The following is a 9,909-nucleotide window of genomic DNA, read 5'->3' as shown; positions in this document are numbered from 1 at the left end:
CTATCTAAGCTATGTGACAAAGCACTGTAGCCAGAGCTATTTCTCAAAGCCTTTCGGGAAGTGCTATTTTTATTTTACGCTGGGAATTTTAAAGTGGATACCATACTGATACTATACTATTAATCCAACTAAATTCTTGGTTCAATTGTGTTTCCCATCTTAAAAATTGGAAATTGTGAAGACTATGAAAATTTCTTTTATGCTACAGTTTTCCTAAAGTTATAAAAACCATCTGTTACTTTTTTTAAAAATTGAAAATACCAAAAAGAATGGAACTATGCAAAAAAGATCATTAAAAAACATATAAATTTGAATTCTATGTTCCTGAGATGCTTGGTAAAAATTTTCCTTCTCAGGCAGCTGAAACTTTGATTGTGTATACACATTTATATTAACTATTATTTCTGAACTATGATTTCCTATTAAGCATTTTATCATAAAATTTCTTACTATTTATAATTTATTTTTTAATTATTGCAATATACTTACCTCTCTTAGAAACAATCTAGTGTTTATAAACTGTTTTTAATTTTATTTGATTTTTACAAATAATACCTGTAAATAAACACTTTTAAAAACTCTTTGGTTGAATCTTCTCTTTTCTATGGGAGAGTCTGTGCGTCTTCTTGAACAGTATTACTTATGATGCATCATCTCACATCAACAGGGAGAGCAGTTAGCAGATTGAAACCATTTAAACTATTCTGTTCTCTGTCACTCCTTACACACAGACAGACAGACACACACAGACACACATAGACACACACACACAGAATCACACACAGACACACATAGACACACACACACAGACACACACACAGACACACATACAGACACACACAGACACACACACACATAGACACACACACAGACACACACACAGACACACACACAGACACACACACAGACACACAGACACACACACAGACACACACAGACACAAACACACACACAAGCACACAGACACACATACACCACACACATACACACAGACATTAAACTTTTTTTTTTTTTTTTTTTTTTGCTGGAAACATTTTATTGATGAGACCCTACCACAAAGTGCTCCTGACATCAAGCACCTTCCTCCTTGGCAATGTGGTCTTTCATGAGAGGTCTCATGAAAACTTTCATCTCTTCCATGGTTTGTAAATGACCATGGCCAAACTTGGAGGTGGTATCAATGAACTTCAGGTCAATCTTCTCCAGAGCCTGATGTTTGGTCTGGATCAGCAAGGACTTACGAAGAGTAAGCACTCACTTCTTTTCTTCTTCTTCTTCTTCTTCTTCTTCTTCTTCTTCTTCTTCTTCTTCTTCTTCTTCTTCTTCTTCTTGTTCTTCTCCTTCTTTAAAAATACTTTTTTTAACAAGATTTTTCCCCTCTTAAATTAATTTTTTTATTAGATATTGTCTTTATTTACATTTCAAATGTTATCCCCTTTCCTGGTTTCCCCTCTGAAAACCCTGTATGTCCTCACCCCTCCCCCTGCTCTCCAACCCACCCACTCCTGCTTTCTGGCCCTGGCATTCCCCTACATTGGGGTATTGAGTCTTCACAGGACCAGGGGCCTCTCCTCCCACTGATGATCAACTAGACCATCCTTTGCTACATATGTGGCTAGAGCCATGGGTCCCTCCATGTGTACTCTTTGGTTGGTGGTTTAGTCCCCGGGAGCTCTGGGGGTACTCGTTGGTTCATATTATTGTCCCTCCTATGGGGCTGCAAACCCCTTCAGCTCCTTGGGTGCTTTCTCTAGTTCCTCCATTGGGAACCCAGTGCTCAGTCCAATGGTTGGCTGAGAGCATCCACCTCTGTATTTGTCAGGCACTGGTTCCCACCACACAGACTTTGAGCATGATGAAGTCATTGGTCACCTCACCATAATGGACAAAGCCACCCAATGGGTTGATGCTCTTGTCAGACAACATTGTTGTCAGACAACAGTCAGTAGATGCATTGTACTTGATCAGTTTACCATTCTTCAAGAGGTAGCCTTGACCAATCTTGTAAATCTTCTTGTAAATCTCTGTTAGGTAGGTGATGGTAGCTTTTCTGCCCAGCTGGAGCCACAAGAGAAGGCAACACCGGCAGGGTGCCAGGCTCCAATACAGACAACTTTGTGCAGACCTCAATGGGTTTTTTGGGGCAGTTTCTTTGTATGCTAACGACTGGTCACCCTTTTGTACCCTTTGCCTTTTGTCTGGCCGATGATGACAATGACGTCAATCATCTCATCCTGCCCAAACACCTGGTTCACAGGAACCTGCTGCTCCAGCCTTTCTCCGGCTCAGTCTTGCTTCTCAGCCACAGTGCCCCTATTCACCTGGATCTCCATCAAGTGTGCCTTCTTCTGGCACGGAGGAAGCAGACGCATCTGAGTGCGGGCAATTATGCGCATGACCTGGCAGTATTTCTTCATGCTGTTGAAAACCTTCTCCAGCTGTTTCTTGCCCATGTCCTAGTGCCATTTCTTACAGTATTTGGTGAAAGCCTTCTCAGATTTGTGCCAATTCTTACAGAAAAGCCTTTTATCACTGATATGCTCAGCAATTATGGTCTTGAAGGTCCGGAGGCATCATGGGCTCTTCACATATCCCACGATGTCTACGTTTCCATAATGGTTACAGCCTCCAGGACTTCTTTCTTGTTCACCTTAGATCCTGGCCTGTCAACTTCTCGGATGATGTGGGCCATGCCAGCCTTGTACCTTAGAAAGACTGTGAGGTCATCCTTAGGGAAGCTCTTTACTTTCCCACGATGCCAGCTGCTGTGTTTCCGAGGCAAGAAGCCCAAGGACCCATGCCTTGGAGCTGAGAATTTCCTGTGAGACATCTCGCCGCCATACGCTGCCTATAGAGCCACATTAAACTATAAATGATCTGTTATCTTCGTAGTTTAGAATTACCAACTTGTCCTATTTCCTGTGAATCAACTCAATACAAAATAATAGGCTTCAGTTAGGCATGGAAAATCCAAAGCGAGTTGAGAGACAGCCTCAGGTAGTGTGATGGATGAGAGTAAGGATCATGTCAGAAAGTTAAAGGAGGGTGGGTGGCACAGTGCCAAGTGCTTCACGACTCAAGCTATTATGGGACACAATCACTAATTCAGATGGGACTTTGAAAAAGATTCTTACTTACAGTAAGCTAGTGCAGTTCAAATCTAGGAAATAATTATCCTAAAATTAATTAAAATATAATTACACCATTTAAACTTCCCTCTTTTCCTTTTTCCTCCCGTGTCTCTCCTCTCTATTACTTCACATATTTATGGCCCTCTGCTATTTAACTGTTGTTGCTTGTTTATAGTATTCACAAGGCATTTTTTTTCAACCCTTGGTATTTACATAGATACTTTTAGCTAAGTTTAAAAACCAAAATGTTAAAGGATGGTCTATGGTCTTCTATGTTGTTATTAATTACTGCTAACATTTTGATACATTGTTTCCTCGATTATTTTCATAAGATTTAGTGATGCTGTTGTAAGGAAAAAGTTAAGGGAAGACTAAATTTGTTCTGTGGGTTTTTGGGGGGTGCATGGCAAGCTAAATGTATTTTAGACCTGTGTCCATAGCTAGACCAGCGAGCAGCCTCACACTGACAGTGGTCCTGTCCTGGCAGAGCTGACTGGACAGCCAGAATGTGCAAGGGGCTTTAGAGTGATTCTTGCTGTTATGTGAAAACTGCAGCCAGGGTCGTGAAGAACGAAGATGTGGATCAAGATGACGTAAGTGAGGAAATGTATTCACTCTCTATAGACAGAGAAGGACCAGGATTGAGGAAAGCGTCATTTTTGGCCAGGGAGTGTGGTTTACATAGGGTCAGGTAGAGCTGGTAGCCAGTTCCTGGACGCTGTCAGTGTGTCAGCTTTTCAGGGTTATGAGTAGGCTTCCTCATTTGCCCTGTACCCGGTACAACAGATTTTCAGCAGATAGCACAGGGTAGGTAGTACTTTGCCACTTAGAAGACACAAACAAAGACAGAGGAAAGTTTAGAGAGAATCCAATTCTGAGTTAGTAGACACATGATATGCTCACTTCTAGTTTACTGACTAAATGATGTCACACACTATGGCCTGGCAATACAGAGACAAGCGAAAGTGTAGTGAGCTAAGACATTAGTGATCCAGACCCTTTAGTAATTTGTTTTGTTTTGTTTTTTTGTTTTTTCCAGACAGGGTTTCTCTGTGTAGCCCTGGCTGTCCTAGAACTCACTTTATAGACCAGGCTGGCCTTGAACTCAGAAATTCGCCTGCCTCAGCCTCCTGAGTGCTGGAATTAGTGCCCAACTCCTCCTCCTCCTCCTCCCCCTCCCCTCCCCCTCTCCTCCCCCTCCCCCTCTCCTCCTTCTCCTCTCCTCCTCCCCCTCCCCCCTCCCCCTCACCCCCCTCCTCCTCCTTCTCCTCCTCCTTCAAAATTCAGACATCCCAAGCACAGCTATATTAGGTTTCTGTATCTGAGCTCACACAAGGACAAATAAAGACATAGACCTGCAGAAACAAAACTACTTCATAAACAGCAAAGAGGAATCTTGTTTTGTTACATAAGAATGAATTGTGTTTCTGGTAGGTATGACAAAAATTTTGTACTTATATATTTTAGCATCCTAATACTTTGACTTAGTTTTGCTGCCTATAAAAAGTCAGATCTCAATAATTGTTTCTATTTATTTTAAAACAAAATGTAAAAATTACAATCTTTTTATTATAATTTTTATATTAGAATTAGAACCTTTTATATTAGAATTAATTTTATTTTATAAGATCTTATATATTAATTTCATTGAAAAATTAAAGTAAATAATGATAAGACAGATGAAGAAATAGAAATTGAACAACATTGCATATGTCATTCTATGAACCTTTTAAGAGTTTTATTTGTGCTTAAAATTTGAAAAACTGTGATTAATTTCAAGGTTTGCTATATTTGTTTTATACTTAAAGTAGTGCTCACAAACAGTCTATGGAATTTAAACAAAACAGTTTTTAAGAAATAGAAACAATTTTCCATGGGTCACAAATTTGTTTGGTACCACTGAAGTGTTCAAAGGAAATAAAATTAAAATTCACTACTTGTCTGAATTTTGCTTCTTTGGATGTTCCAAGTTAAATTAAATTCCTTGCTGACTGATAATTTACTTAAAATGTTAGCATATAAAATGAAGCACTGATGGCTAATACTAATCTATCTGTTGGGTACCTTAGCCAGGATTGTATAGAAGAACAAAGCAAGAGAATGGATTCTTATTAAAAGGAGCATTTTCTGGGTACGTGCCCAGGAGTGGTATTGCTGGATCCTCTGGTAGTACTATGTCCAATTTTCTGAGGAGCTGCCAACTGATTTCCAGAGTGGTTGTACCAGCTTGCAATCTCACCAGCAACGGAGGAGTGGTCCTCTTTCACCACATCCTCGCCAGCGTCTGCTGTCACCTGAATTTTTGATCTTAGCTATCCTGACTGGTGTGAGGTGGAATCTCAGGGTTGTTTTGATTTGCATTTCCCTGATGGCTGAGGATGTTGAACGATTTTTTAGGTGCTTCTCTGCCATTCGGTATTCCTCAGGTGAGAATTCTTTGTTTAGCTCTACACACCATTTTTAAATAGGGTTACTTGGTGCTTTGGAGTCTAACTTCTTGAGTTCCTAGTATATATTGGATATTAGCCCTATATCATATTGGTAAAGATCTTTTACCAATCTGTTGGTGGCCTTTTTGTCTTATTAATAGTGTCCTTTGCCTTACAGAAGCTTCTCAATTTTATGAGGTCCCATTTGTCAATTCTTGATCTTACAGCACAAGCCATTGCTGTTCTGTTCAGGAATTTTCCCCCTGTGCCCATATGTTGGAGGCTCTTCCCCACTTTCTCCTCTATAAGTTTCAGTGTCTCTGGTTTTATGTGGAACTCCTTGATCCACTTAGATTTGAGCTTTGTACAAGGAGATAAGAATGGATCAATTCGCATTCTACATGCTAACCGCCAATTGAGCCAGCACCATTTGTTGAAAATGCTGTCTTTTCTCCACTGGGTGGTTTCAGCTCCTTTGTCAAAGATCAAGCGACCATAAGTGTGTGGGTTCATTTCTGGGTCTTCAATTTGATTCCATTGATCTACCTGTCTGTCACTGTACCAGCACCATGCAGTTTTTATCACAATTGCTCTGTAACACAGCTTGAGATGAGGGATGGAGATTTCACATGAAGTTTTTTTATTGTTGAGAAGAGTTTTGCTACCCTAGGTTTTTTGTTATTCCAGATGAATTTGCAGATTGCCCTTTCTAACTCTGTGAAAAATTGAGTTGGAAATTTTATGGGGATTGCATTGAATCTGTAGATTGCTTTCGGCAAGATGGCCACTTTTAGTATATTAATCTTGCCAATCCATGAGCATGGGAGATCATTCCATCTTCTAAGATCTTCTTTGAATTCTTTCTTCAGAGATTTGAAATTCTTATCATACAGATTTTTTTCACTTGTTTAGTTAGAGTCACACCAAAGTATTTTATATTATTATTATTGTTATTATTATTATTATTATTTTAGAGACAGGGTTTCTCTGTGTAGACCTGGCTGTCCTGGAACTCACTCTGTAGACCAGGCTGGCCTTGAACTCAGAAATTCACTTGCTTCTGCCTCCCAAGTGCTGGGATTAAAGGTGTGCACTACCACGCCTAGCAGTATTTTATATTATTTCTGAGGGGTGTTATTTCCCTAATTTCTTTTTCAGCCTGTTTGTCCTTTGTGCAGAGAAAGACCATTTAATTGTTTGAGTTAATTTTATATCCGGCTACTTTGCTGAAGTTGTTTTTAAGGTTTAGGAGTTCTATGGTGGAATTTTTGGGGTCACTTATGTATACTATCATATCATCTTCACATAGTGATATTTTGACTTCTTCCTTTCCAATTTGTATCCCTTTGATCTCCATTTGTTGTCTAATTGTGCTGCTTAGGACTTCAAGTACTATATTGAATAGGTAGTGAGAGAGTGGGCAGCCTTGTCTAGTCCCTGATTTTAGTGGCGTTGCTTCAAGTAAGGACACATGTTCCACTATGTTCATAGCAGCTTTATTTATAATTGCCAGAAGCTAGAATGAACCCATATTCCCTCAACAGAGGAATGGATACAGAAAATGTGGTGCATTTACACAATGGAGTACTACACAGCTATAAAAACAATGAAATTATGAAATTCTTAGGCAAATGGATAGATCTGGAGGATATCATACTAAGTGAGGTAACCCAATCACAAAAAAACACACATGATATACACTCACTGATAAGTGGATATTAGCCCAGAAGCTCGGAATTACCAAGATACAATTTGCAAAACACATGAAACTCAAGAATAAGGAAAACCAAAGTATGGATACTTTGATCTTTCTTAGAAGGCGGATCAAAATAGATATGGGAGGAAATACACAGACCAAGTATGGAACAGAGACTGAAGGAATGATCATCCAGAGACTGCCCCACTTGGTGATCCATCCATATACAATCATCAATCCCAGACACTATTGTAGATGCCAACAAGAGCTTGCTGACAGGAGCCTGATATAGCCGTCTCCTAAGAGGCTCTGCCAGTGCCTGACAAATACAGAAATGGATGCTCACAGTCATCCATTGGATGGAGCACAGGGTCCCCAATGGAGGAGCTAGAGAAAGTACCCAAGGAGCTGAAGGGGTTTGTAGCCCCATAGGAGGAACAACAATATGAACTAACCAGTACCCCCAGAGCTCCCTGTGACTAAACCACCAACCAAAGAAAACACATGGTGGAACTCGTTGCTCTAGCTGCATATGTAGCAGAGGATAGCCTAGTTGGTCATGAATGGAAGGGTAGGTCCTTGGTCCTGAGAAGGTTCTATGCTCCAGTATAGGAGAATGCCAGGGCCACAAAACAGGAATGGGTGGGTTGGTGAGCAGGGGGAGGGGAGAGAGGATAGGTGGTTTTTGGAGGGGAAACCAGGGAAGGGGATATGCATTTGAAATGTAAATGAAGAAACTATCTAATAAAAAAGGAGCATTATTAGATTCATTTATACAGTATAGTTCAGTTTTTTCAAAAAATGTCTCTCTTCACCCTGGAGAGGCTGAGAACCTGCTTCATTCATGAGGCTGACTACCTTAATGCTCCCAATCTGGCAACTGGAAGGGTGAAAAAGCTGTTTTCTAAAGTCAGTGAAGGATGACAAAATCAGCAGGAATGGCAGCAACTGAGTAGATGCACTCACGATAAGAGGCAAATATGAGTAGGCAAAATGGTTCAGCTCTTACCTTGGACCTCCTTATTTGTATTGAAGCTTGAAGATGTTTCCTACAAGTGGATCTTCATCCTAGCAAATTCCTCACAGACTGGGCTAGAGGATTGCCTCTGAAAACCAATAATGCTGGCAGTTCTCATGGTCAGTAAAAATCTACTGAATAAATGCTCATAACATTCTGTTCCTTAAGAAAATTAGTAGAACTTGCAGTCATTGGCAGCTCTCTTGAGAAATCAAAAATTGGTTTGAAATTATTTTGAATATCATAGAAGACTTATTTTGATCCAATAAAGTTAACAAAGAAATAGTTCATACCAAACTAAGATGGGACTGAGACTGTCTTCATCTCCCTTGTAATACAGAAAACATGCTCTCATTTATAAAGCTATATTGACAATGCTTTTGTTTTATAAGCAAGAAACTGAGTACTAAGGGTCTAGTCTAGATATTAAAAATGTTCTGTGCTTTAAACATGTTAGAATATGGAGGAGAAGTAAATGGTTTGTAATTGAGAATACAGCCAATTTCTTGGATATTATCTTGACTTATCTGACTCAGATACACAAGTCTTGTAAAACAAACAGTCTAGGTAATGAGAACACCAAAACAGGTTTTAGACCTAGTACAACTTGAAAGAGTTAGGGGAGTTCCCTGTATGTAAACTGTATTTTCCATATCTGTATTTCCCTTGACATTTAATCATTTTATTATTTGAGAAACAAATGCACTAATTTCACAAATAAATGAGAAATTTTTTCACTTAAATCTCGAAATAGATTTATAAGACCCAAAATCATGACAGTCAGGGCTTCATCAACTTTTCTTCTTGTGATTCCTTTTTGTCCAAGAAACTTATCTTTAAACTCAGGTTTATAGGTACATAAAATAATTATATGAATCAAATGGGTGTTGTTAATAAATAATATGATCTCTTTCCTTTGGTGAAAAGAAAATTTACCAAATCATGACCTCACATTGTAACTTGTATGTGTTGTATAGAAAGATCAAAAAGATTGTTTTACATAACCTTATCTATTGGATCCCATAGATATAAAGACGATTCAAAATATGAAAGTAAAAAAATTATATTCATTCCATAATAAGATCAAGTACAAAAAACAGCTGATCATTTTATTAGATGCAGAAAAGGCTTTTCTGATAAAAGTCCTGGAGGATCTAAGGGTAAAGGGAGGATATATCAACATAATAAAGGCAGCATACAACAACCCTATAGCCAACATTCTGCAAAATAGAAGGAACGTATAAAGCAATTCCACTGAGTTAGGAACAAGATATAGAAAGACACTCTTTCCACTCCTATTAAATACAGCAATTGGAGTCTTAGATAGAGCAAGAAGAAATTAGAAGGCGGTAAAGAGGATAGAAATAGCAAACAGGGGATGAAGAAATGAAAGCATCATTCTTTGCCCATGATTGGATCCTGTACGTGAAAGGCCCTAAAGACTGTAGTGTTGAACTGCTACAGCTGACTAACAAGTGTAGAAAAGTATCAGAACACATAACTAACTTAAAAATAAGGAGCTCTTCTGTGTATCACTTATTCCCATTTGCACTTCCAAGGCTGATGGATGACAGTTGAGAGGCGCTCTTCTCCAGTCTCATGAGTATAGACTTCAGAAGACAGTTTTTAGAATGG

At 39.1% G+C, this 9,909-nt stretch overlaps 1 pseudogene; it reads right to left on the bottom strand.

Annotated features, from left to right (window-relative positions):
* Gm7082 (predicted gene 7082) lies at positions 1,028-2,856 on the bottom strand (annotated as a pseudogene).

The sequence above is a fragment of the Mus musculus genome, chromosome 8 (assembly GCF_000001635.26).
Source record: "Mus musculus strain C57BL/6J chromosome 8, GRCm38.p6 C57BL/6J".
NCBI classification, from domain to species: Eukaryota; Metazoa; Chordata; class Mammalia; order Rodentia; family Muridae; genus Mus; species Mus musculus.
The sequence above is the reverse complement of the archived record's forward strand: the minus strand, read 5'-3'. Positions and strand labels throughout refer to the sequence as shown.